We start from the raw sequence: 11,869 nt of genomic DNA, 5'->3' as shown, positions 1-11,869 counted from the left end.
TGCCTACTATAAATGGCTACTATAAATGCCTCTGTTGATTCACAAGCAACAGCAATTGATAGATATAATATAGAAGTGAACTGTGACAGTGTCAACAGCATCAGAGACAACCCGGGCTACACTGAGCATAAACAAACAAACCAACAGAGCATCCGACCCACAGCGCACAACGTGAATCAGGCACCAATCCCGCAATCAGCGTCAAATGCGTGCTTTTCAAGTGAAAAGCACAACACTAACCCACAATGTCCACTGCTATTCGCATTACATAGACAAACAATGCCAAAAGATACACCGTTTTTAAAGTCAAATAAGGCAAACAACAGATACAAGGCTTTACCAGGAGTTGGACAAATCGTACTCTGACCATGCAATACCTCAATTAATTCGGCCACTGAATTTAAAACAAAAATCAACAGAATCACTGCTTGGATGTCTAAGCAAAACCAGTAGACTTAATAGCAGTAAATGTAGTATTTTAGGATTTGCAGGAAACATAAGAACTATGGGGTATCCACCATAAAATAATAATAATAGTAATAATAATCAGCATTATTCATGGGCCAAATTTAAAAAACAATCAATTGCACTCACCATTGATGTTTTCAGAGAAGCACAATCCGTCTGTTGTTGTGATTGGCGGCGAAAGCATCAATGATTTTCTGGATGTCAAGTGTTTTGGTCCTCCGGCTATTCATGGCCAACAGGGCCAAGTTGATGTTCCGAGCATTGCCGCTGCTATTCCTTAGGTAGTTTTTGAGGCGTCTGAGGCAAGAGGAACTCTATTTGCATGAGGCAGATGTCACAGGTAGAGTCAGTGATATGCAGATTCGTTTGTATAAGATTATAAATGTATCACGGTAGGGTCTCATTAGAGCTAGAAATTCCACTGTGTCATTCACTGTCCGTCCTTGCTTTTGTTTTGTTTCCAGCAGATGCTGAACCTGATGTAGCTCTGCAAACAGGTTCGCTTCAGTCACTCCATAGTATTGGGCCATTGGCCAAAGACAATTCTTGTCTCGGAAGAACTTATGTTTGGGACTCAATGCTGGGACTGCAGTCTGAACACCCCCAGTCTCAATTGAGAACTGTGTTTTCATTTCAGTCAGAAGTCTGTCTATAACCGGATAGAAACAGTGCTCGTGAAGGTCATCAGAGGATGTGACAGGTGTGCGTTCAGTTTGGGCCTCAACAACAAAATCATGTAGGCGGTGGGGTGGCTGGGCCTGTCTCCTTTCATGTGGTCTGCTCTGTATACTGGCCTTGACGCACAGGTCCCTAGCTCTTGTCTGAATTTCACTCCATGATTGCTCTCCCCGTTTTGCTGAGAGTGCATCGATAATAGATTGAGCCAAGTTCACAGCGGATGAAAGCTCCAAACTGGGAGATTATAGCTGGTCTGACATGAACTTGGTGACTCAGAATAAATCCTCAAACAGTGAGAAGTAAAGCAAACTGGTCGTCAATCAGTCAATTTACTGCTCTGGCCTCCGTTTTCCTCCGTGCATTTGGTTGACCCATAATATCCTGTAGTGTAGCTAGAATGGCAGGGAGTGATTTCCTTATAGCCCACAAAGCTGTATACTGTCATGCCCAGCATGTATCTGACAATTTCTTCAACTCCATGGGCTGTGCAGTTGATTCCAGTTCTCTCTGCTTCTTCATGAAAAGATCGTGGGCAACAGAGTTCGAAAAGAAGTTGTAAAGCGGCTGCACAGTTTCAAAAAACTCACCTGCTTGTTGTACACTGCTCACAACATCCACTAAAACAAGGTTAAGTCTGTGAGCATGGCAGTGTATGTATAACGCCTGCAGGACGTCTTTCCTAAACCTCTCTTGTACCCCATTATTGCACCCGGACATCACTGCCGCCCCATCATAACACTGACCTATACAAGCATTCTTATCAATAGCACACTGGGCGAGTGTCTGTTCAATGCTTTTAATAAGCGACTCTGCGTCCAACTCTTCTGCTGGAGTGAAGTGCAAGAATTCTTCAAGCACTGTTTCGTTATTCAAATACCGCACCACCACTGATATTTGCTCCTTTTTACTCCTGTCTTTTCTTCCATCCACCATGATGGCAAAATGTCCAGCCTCCTTGTTTTCTGCACTTATTTGACGTCTGACCATATCTGCCATAATACCCATAATTTCATTTTGGATATCGTGATGGGTGTTTTTTGCATTTCCAGGATTGTCCTCTTTTTTTTTTAGCTAGAGTCTTATCACACTGTCCAATTACAATGAGCAACTCAACAAAGTTTCCCCTATTGCCAGATCCATCATCCTCCCGGTGTCCTCGCTGGGCAATGCCTTGGCACGCAATATTGCGTACAGACTCAACCAATGCTATCAAAAACTCACAATTTTCTTGGACACTCTTTGCATGCCCTTTGTCAAGCATATTTCCCAATCTTGAACCGTCTTGTTTTCTCAATCTGAATTTGGCCCATACCTCCATAGCAAACTTATGAGCTGCACTTACATGGTGGGTTATGAAAGCTCTTGTAGCTTTCTGCCAGTTGAGGTAACCGGTGACAGTGAAGGTCGACTCAGAATGGAACCCATGTCCTCCATACAGGAAATGCCTGCATGCGAAGCAGAACGTAGTATCTTTCATGATCGAATAATCCAGCCAGTCAAAACAGCCATGAATAAAACTCTTTTGCTGATTGTCAAACTGTTGCGAGCAGCGAAGGATACTTTTTCAATGCTGGCCAACGGGTCCTTCCTCAGACTGCTGGCTTACATCACTAACAGTATTCCCACTAGAACGAAGAGCGGCTTCATCCATGTTCTCTTACGAACCCTGCTCCATTTCTTGTTCCTCTACTTCGTCTTCACACTCCTTCGATGAACTGCTGTCGTCCTCATCCCCAGCTTACGTCTTTTGGCATGTCACTTTCAATTAAAATAGGCTCAGGCTGAGACACCACTGATCCCTCTGGATGAGGTCACTTTCTCAGTAAAAATCAATCCATTTTTCATGCTGGCTAAAATAATGCACGTGCTGGGCCCACGCTAGCTTATGAAAACAGAATGTGTGTGTGTGTGTGTGTGTCATCCGTTAGTCTCGCGAGGCCATGGATCTGCACCTGGATGTATACTATCAATCTCTCACGTGAGTGAAAATGTGTGACATCACCACATTAAGTTATCTTAGATCAACTTAACTGATCTGAGGACAGCAATGGCAAGACATTGACAATGAACAAATAAGCAGAAGTGTAGAGCGGACAAATTTCAGTTAATTTCTTGGTAGTGCTACAGTGGTGCTATTGTAATTTCTGGTGGTGCTATAGCACCAGCTAGCACCACCTTAGCTCCGCCCCTGGAGCTGGGAACCATGTGAAAATTAGCTGACCTTACGTTCAGTACGATCCAAATGTACACAAGCAGATGCTCATTCTGAACTCACAACAAGAGTGCACTACAGCAAGGAGAGGTGCCGGTGTCCTCCAAGCATGTCCATTATGCATTTAACATAAGTATTCGTCCAGGGTAAGGGAAGGCATAGAGAAGCAGACTAAACCTAGCCCATGTTTCCCACCGCTACCTCATTTAAGGGTTGCATTCAAAGTTTTCCTGAAACTCATAAACACAAGAGATCCTGCAGATGTTAGAAATCTTGAGCGACCCACACAATGTGCAACTCTGTAAGTCAGTTAGCATCGTTGGAGGGACTATTGATTCCCAGCATAAGTGCCACCTGACCTGCTGAGCTCTACCAGCATTTTTGAATGTGTGTCTCCAAATTTATTATTCTTTGAAGTGACTAGCAGTGGCACTCCCATTTTTCCATCCAATTTGTCAAGCCAAGAGATGTCTTTGGAAGGTCACAGCAGGGGTCTAATCACCCACCAAGCTTCAGGAAATCAGAGAGGTGAAAACATTGCCCTTCTGGTTAGCAGTGATGAAAAAGTTCAACAGCAGCCTGCAAAGTGAGCAAGAACCACAGGCAGCAAACGTCGATCTGAGGTCTTCAACCAAGGGAGTGAATGTGGCGCTGGCACCACTCTAGGTACAGGACCAAACTTCATGGATTAACCCTGGACTCAACGATCTCAGGAAAGACATCTGTAACCAGCCTGAAATATATTGTCAGGGTTTGGGACACACGAACGGATAGTTAGAGCCAAACTAGTGTGTGTGTGTGTGTGTGTGTGTGTGTGTGTATGTGTTTGTCCAAGTTCGCATTCCAGTTTATTGTCATAGCATAAATATACATGGGGTAGCAGGCTGGAGGCACATCTCTACCAAAGGAGGTGTGTGCAACCACTGACACCAGGCATAAAATCTCTGAAGAGTATTGATTACAGCTGGGGTCTCTTGTAAAGACACTGCCCAGAAGAAGGCAATCGCAAATCACTTCTGCAGAAAAATTTGCCAAGCACAATCATGGTTATGGAGACTATGATCACCCATGTTATACGACATGGCTCGCAATGATGATGGTGATATAGGAGTGAAGTACTTAATTAAACTTAGAGTAGGTTAAAAGGTCAGCACTACATCATGGGCTAAAGGCCCATACTGTGCTATAATGTACAATCTTCAATACTAATCCAGAGATAATGTGTTGGGGTGCTGCACCATTAAATCACAATTATTGTACCTGAGGGAAATGGCACAGATTGAAAATCTCTTTGAATTATACCTATAAAGAAGAATCTAAACAATATTTTAGCCAACTACTGTACATGCCTTTTCTCTGTGTTTTGAATGTAGGATCGATTTTGGAGAAAAACACACTCCAGGTATCCTGGCAATAACTGTACAGGCACCGACCCCAACCAAAACTTTGCTGTGCTGCCAAGTGGTGTTGTGAGTTTATCCGTTTTGACAGAGACCTTCTGTGTGAGGGGTAGTGAGACTAGCTTTGAAATGGTTTTAGTTTTTGTGTTTGTGGGAAGGAATGACGCCAAAGAATCGGAAATTGGTTCATTCCTGGTACTCCAACGTTGACAGCCAATGTTCACCCAATATTGTATTGGATGGTTCAGCTGTGAATTTCAGAGATCAGGCCCGAGCTATTTCCACCCTGAAATGTTTGTGACAGAGGCAGGCAGTGATTCCTGGAAACTGGAATGGCCTTATATTAACCATATCCATTAACATTTCCTACAGACATTTTCCAGGGTTTGTCAGTCAGCAGACCAGAAAGGAGATCAGACCTGTGGAAATCTCACAAAAGAAAGAAGAATGCTTAGATTTAATATTCCCTTCATGGCGGATCCTTTGACAAGTTGGTCGGACATGACACTCTGTGACTGCCTTCACCTCAAATGAGTTAGATTATAGATTAAAGCGAAGGTGAGCAGACAGGTAGTGCAGAGCACCCCTGTAGCCACTCCCCTGAATAATAAGTTTACCATCCTGGATACTGTTGGCGGGGATGACTGACCAGGTGTGAGCCATGGTGGCAGGGCCTCCGGCAGTGAGTCTGACCCTGTGGTGCAGAAGGGTGGGACGGAGAAGAGGAGAGCTGTTGTCATTGGAGACTCTATAGTCAGGGGAGCAGACAGGAGATTTTGTGGACGTGAGAAGGACACCCGCATGGTTTGTTGCCTCCCGGGTGCCAAGGTCCGGGATGTCTCTGACCGGGTGCATGACATCCTGGTACGAGAGGGAAAGCAACCAGAAGTTGTGATACATGTTGGGACCAACGACATATGCAGGAAGAGGGATGAGGTCCTGAAGTGTGAGTTTCAGGAATTGGGCAGAAGGCTGAAGAACAGGACCTCAAGGGTGACGTTCTCAGGATTGCTGCCAGCGCTACGTGACAGTGATGGTAAGAATTGGAGGAGATGGCAGTTGAATGCATGGCTGAGGAGTTGGTGCAGGGAGCAGGGTTTTAGATTTTTAGATCATTGGGATCTCTTCTGGGGAAGTTGGGACCTGTACAGATTCGATGGGTTCCACCTGAACTCGAGGGGGAGAAATACCCTTGCAGGTAGGTTTGCTAGCATGGTTCGGGAGGGTTTAAACTAATTTGTGAGGGGGATGGGACCCAGAGCAATACAGCAGTGAAAGAAGTGCATGGAGTAAAGCCAGATCTAACATACAGAGAGGCTTTGAGGAAAGAGAAGCAGAATAAACTGTGTAAAGACAGTAAGGTAGAAGGGCTGAAATGTGTGTACCTCAATGCAAGAAGCATCAGGAACAAAGGTGATGAGCTGAGAGCTTGGATACATACATGGAATTATGATGTAGTGGCCATTACAGAGACTTGGCTGGCACCAGGGCAGGAATGGATTCTCAATATTCCTGGATTTTAGAGCTTTAAAAGGGATAGAGAGGGCGGAAAAAGGGGAGGAGGGGTGGCATTACTGGTCAAGGATACTATTACAGCTACAGAAAGGGTGGGTAATGTAGCAGGATCCTCTTTTGAGTCAATATGGGTGGAAGTCAGGAACAGGAAGGGAGCAGTTACTCTACTGGGGGTATTCTATAGGCCCCCTGGTAGCAGCAGAGATACAGAGGAGCAGATTGGGAGGCAGATTTTGGAAAGGTGCAAAAATAACAGGGTTGTTATCATGAGTGACTTTAACTTCCCTAATATTGATTGGCACCTGATTAGTTCCAAGGGTTTAGATGGGGCAGAATTTGTTAAGTGTGTCCAGGATGGATTCCTGTCACAGTATGTGGACAGGCCGACCAGGGGGAATGCCATACTAGATCTAGTACTAGGTAATGAACCGGGTCAGGTCACAGATCTCTCAGTGCGTGAGCATCTGGGGGACAGTGACCACCGCTCCCTGGCCTTTAGCATTATCATGGAAAAGGATAGAATCAAAGAGGACAGGAAAATTTTTAATTGGGGAAAGGCAAATTATGAGGTTATAAGGCTAGAACTTGCGGGTGTGAATTGGGATGATTTTTTTGCAAGGAAATGTACTATGGACATGTGGTCGATGTTTAGAGATCTCTTGCAGGATGTAAGGGATAAGTTTGTCCCGGTGAGGAAGATAAAGAATGGTAGGGTGAAGGAACCATGGGTGACAAGTGAGGTGGAAAATCTAGTCAGGTGGAAGAAGGCAGCATACATGAGGTTTAGGAAGCAAGGATCAGATGGGTCTATTAAGGAATATAGGGAAGCAAGAAAGGAGGTTAAGAAGGGGCTGAGAAGAGCAAGAAGGGGGCATGAGAAGGCCTTGGCGAGTAGGGTAAAGGAAAACCCCAAGGTTCTTCAATTATGTGAAGAAAAAAAGGATGACAGGAGTGGAGGTAGGACCGATTAGAGATAAAGGTGGGAAGAAGTGCCTGGAGGCTGTGGAAGTGAGCGAGGCCCTCAATGAATACTCCTCTTCGGTATTCACCAATGAGAGGGAACTTGATGATGGTGAGGACAATATGAGTGAGGTTGATGTTCTGGAGCATGTTGATATTAAGGGAGAGGAGGTGTTGGAGTTGTTAAAATACATTAGGACAGATAAGTCCCCGGGTCCTGACGGAATATTCCCCAGGCTGCTCCATGAGGCGAGAGAAGAGATTGCTGAGCCTCTGGCTAGGATCTTTATGTCCTCGTTGTCCATGGGAATGGTACTGGAGGATTGGAGGGAGGTGAATGTTGTTCCCTTGTTCAAAAAAGGTAGTAGGGATAGTCCGGGTAATTATAGACCAGTGAGCCTTACGTCTGTGGTGGGAAAGCTGTTGGAAAAGATTCTTAGAGATAGGATCTATAGGCATTTAGAGAATCATGGTCTGATCAGGGACAGTCAGCATGGCTTTGTGAAGGGCAGATCGTATCTAACAAGCCTGATAGAGTTCTTTGAGGAGGTGACCAGGCATATAGATGAGGGTAGTGCAGTGGATGTGACCTATATGGATTTTAGTAAGGCACTTGACAAGGTTCCACACGGTAGGCTTATTCAGAAAGTTAGAAGGCATGGCATCCAGGGAAGTTTGGCCAGATGGATTCAGAATTGGCTTGCCTGCAGAAGGCAGAGGGTGGTAGTGGAGAGAGTACATTCAGATTGGAGGATTGTGACTAGTGGTGTCCCACAAGGATCTGTTCTGGGACCTCTACTTTTTGTGATTTTTATTAACGACCTGGATGTGGGGGTAGAAGGGTGGGTTGGCAAGTTTGCAGACGACACAAAGGTTGGTGGTGTTGTAGATAGTGTAGAGGATTGTCAAAGATTGCAGAGAGACATTGATAGGATGCAGAAGTGGGCTGAGAAGTGGCAGATGGTGTTCAACCCGGAGAAGTGTGAGGTGGTACACTTTGGAAGGACAAACTTCAAGGCAGCGTTCAAAGTAAATGGCAGGATACTTGGTAGTGTGGAGGAGCAGAGGGATCTCGGGGTACATGTCCACAGATCCCTGAAAGTTGCCTCACAGGTGGACAGGGTAGTTAAGAAAGCTTATGGGGTATTAGCTTTCATAAGTCAAAGGATAGAGTTTAAGAGTCGCGGTGTAATGATTCAGCTCTATAAAACTCTGGTTAGGCCACACTTGGAGAACTGTGTCCAGTTCTGGTCACCTCACTACAGGAAGGATGTGGAAGCATTGGAAAGGGTACAGAGGAGATTTACCAGGATGCTGCCTGGTTTAGAAAGTATGCGTTATGATCAGAGATTAACGGAGCTAGGGCTTTACTCTTTGGTGAGAAGGAGGATGAGAGGAGACACGATAGAGGTGTACAAGATAATAAGAGGAATAGATAGAGTGGATAGCCAGCACCTCTTCCCCAGGGCACCACTGCTCAATACAAGAGGACATGGCTTTAAGGTAAGGGGTGGGAAGTTCAAGGGGGATATTGGAGGAAGGTTTTTTACTCGGAGAATGGTTGGTGCATGGAATGCACTGCCTGAGTCAGTGGTGGAGGCAGATACACTAGTGAAGTGTAAGAGACTACTAGACAGGTATATGGAGGAATCTAAGGTGGGGGCTTATATGGGAGGCAGGGTTTGAGGGTTGGCACAACATTGTGGGCCGAAGGGCCTGTACTGTGCTGTACTATTCTATGTTCTATAATTGAGTTTGAAAGTTACTGGGGCTTAACAGAGAAATCTGAAAAAGGACCCCATCCATTTAGGGAATGTCCTTCCTGCTGCCCCAGAGAATCAGCTAAGATCTCTTTGAAGCCCATTTTGAAGAAGTTTCCTTTCTCATCATGACTTCTGTGAGACCCCTCCCACTGTTCCCTGTAATCACATTCTTCGATCACGTTCTAACCTAAATCCACAAAATATGACAATAAACGCCCTTTGACTTTTATATGCACACACTCACATACACACATGGCCTGACAGGTTGCATCCTGCCCCAGTATGGGAACCCCATTGCACAGGAATCCAGGAGGCTACAGATATGGGTGAACTCAGCCACTTCCATCGTGGGTACAGCTCTCCCCATCATTGAAAACATCTGCAAGAGGTGATGGTGATGTCTCAGTAAAGAATATCTATCTTTAAGGACCACCATTGGGCCACACCCTCTTTTAAGTGCTGCCATCAGGCAGGAGAAATGGGTGCATTAAGACTCACACATCAACGTTCAACAACAGCTCTCTCAGGTTCCTGAAACAAGGTGAAAAATGGCAATTTTACCTCAGACTACATTCCCCAATACTTGCAGTAAAATGCCATTATATTTATATCTGTTTATTTTGTGTAAGTCATGTAAAAGTTTTGCTTGACATGTTTGTAATGTTCTGTGCTGTTGCGGCTGTAAAAAGCAAATTTTCATGGTATTTTATACCTTGGATTTTATACCTGTCCATTATGCTTCAGGCTGGTCATTAGTATCTTTGCTGGATTCCCAGATTCCAGGGTACTCTGCCATTCATATTTGGTCCCCATCTTCAGTCCCTTCATTAGACACTTTCGCTGCATGTGCTCTGCACTCATTTTAGAACCATAGAAACATAGAAAACCTACAGCACAATACAGGCCCTTCATCCCGCAATGCTGTGCCAAACATGCACTTACTTTAGAAATTACCTAGGGTTACCCATTGCTCTCTATTTTCTAAACTCCATGTACCTATCCAGGAGACTCTTAAAAGACTCTATCGTATCCGCCTCAACCACAGTCACCGGCAGCCCATTCCACGCACTCACCACTCTCTGAGTAAAAACCTAACCTCCAGACATTCGCTCTGTAGCTTCTTACAAGCACCTTAAAACTGTGACCTCATGTGTTAGTCATTTCAGCCTTGGGAAAAAACCTCCGACTATCTACAAGATCAATGCCTCTCATCATCTTATACACTTCTATCAGGTCACCTCTCATCCTCTGTCACTCCAGGGAGTAAAAGCCAAGTTCACTCAACCTATTCTCGTAAGACATGCTCCCCAATCCAGGCAACATCCTTGTAAATCTCCTCTGCAACCTTTCTTTAGTTTCCACAACCTTTCTGTAGTGAGGTGACCAGAACTGAGCACAGTAATCCAAGTTTGGTCTGACCAGGGTCCTATATAACTGTAACGTTACCTCTCAGCTCTTGAACTCAAGCTGTCAGTTGCTGAAGGCCAATGCAGCATATGCCTTCTTAATCACAGAGCCAACCTGCACAGCAGCTTTGAGTATCCTATGGACATGGACCCCAAGATCCCTCTGATCCTCCACACTGACAAGAGTCTTACCATTAATATTATATTCTGCCATCATATTTGACCTACCAAAATGAACCACCTCACACTTATCTGGGTTGAACTCCATCTGCTACTTCTCAGACCAATTTTGCATCCTATCGATGTCCCGCTGTAACATTTGACAGCCCTCCCCCACTATCCACAACACCCAAAACCTTTGTGTCATCAGCAAATTTATTAACCCATCCCTCCACTTCCTCATCCAGGTCATTTATAAAAATCATGAAGAGAAGGGGTCCCAGAACAGATCCATGAGGTACACCACTGGTCACCGACCTCCATGCAGAATATGACCTGTCTACAACCACTCTTAGCTTTCTGTGGGCAAGCTAATTCTGGATCAGCAAAGCAAGGTCTCCTTAGGTCCCATGCCTCCTTACTTTCTCAATAAGCTTTGCATGAGGTACCTTATTAAATGCCTTGTTAAAATCCATCTACACTACATCTACTGCTCTTCCTTCATCAATGTGTTTAGTCACACCCTCAAAAAATTCAATCATGCTCGTAAGGCATGACCTGCCTTTGACAAAGCCATGCTGACTATTCCTAATCATGTTATTCCTCTCCAAATGTTCATAAATCCTGCCTCTCAGGATCTTCTCCATCAACTTACCAACCACTAAGGCAAACTATCATCCACGTTTCTTTCCTTTGTCCACAGAATCTCCTGTCAGACCCCATAACTATAGAGTCCCCTATCATTGCTGCCATCCTGTTCCTTTCTCTACCCCTCTGGGCCACAGGGCCAGACTCTGTGCCAGAGGTGTGGCCACTGTTGCTTCCCCCAGGTGTGTCGTCCCCCCAACAGTACTCAAACAGGAGTACCTATTGTTAAAGGGGACAGCCATAGGGGTTCTCTCTAGTATCTGACTCTTGCCCTTCCCTCTCCTGACTGTTACCCACTTGTCTGTCTCCCATAGAAACCATAGAAACTACAGCACAGAAACAGGCCTTTTGGCCCTTCTTGGCTGTGCCGAACCATTTTCTGCCTAGTCCCACTGACCTGCACATGGACCACATCCCTCCATACACCTCCCATCCATGTATCTGTCCAATTTATTCCTAAATGTTAAAAAAGAACCCGCATTTACCACCTCGTCTGGCAGCTCATTCCATACTCCCACCACTCTCTGTGTGAAGAAGCCCCCGCTAATGTTCCCTTTAAACTTTTCCCCCCTCACCCTAAACCCATGTCCTCTGGTTTTTTTCTCCCCTTGCCTCAGTGGAAAAAGCCTGCTTGCATTCACTCTATCTATACCCATCATA

The sequence above is a fragment of the Mobula birostris genome, chromosome 4, assembly GCF_030028105.1.
Source record: "Mobula birostris isolate sMobBir1 chromosome 4, sMobBir1.hap1, whole genome shotgun sequence".
NCBI lineage: Eukaryota > Metazoa > Chordata > Chondrichthyes > Myliobatiformes > Myliobatidae > Mobula > Mobula birostris.
Note: the sequence above shows the minus strand (reverse complement) of the source record.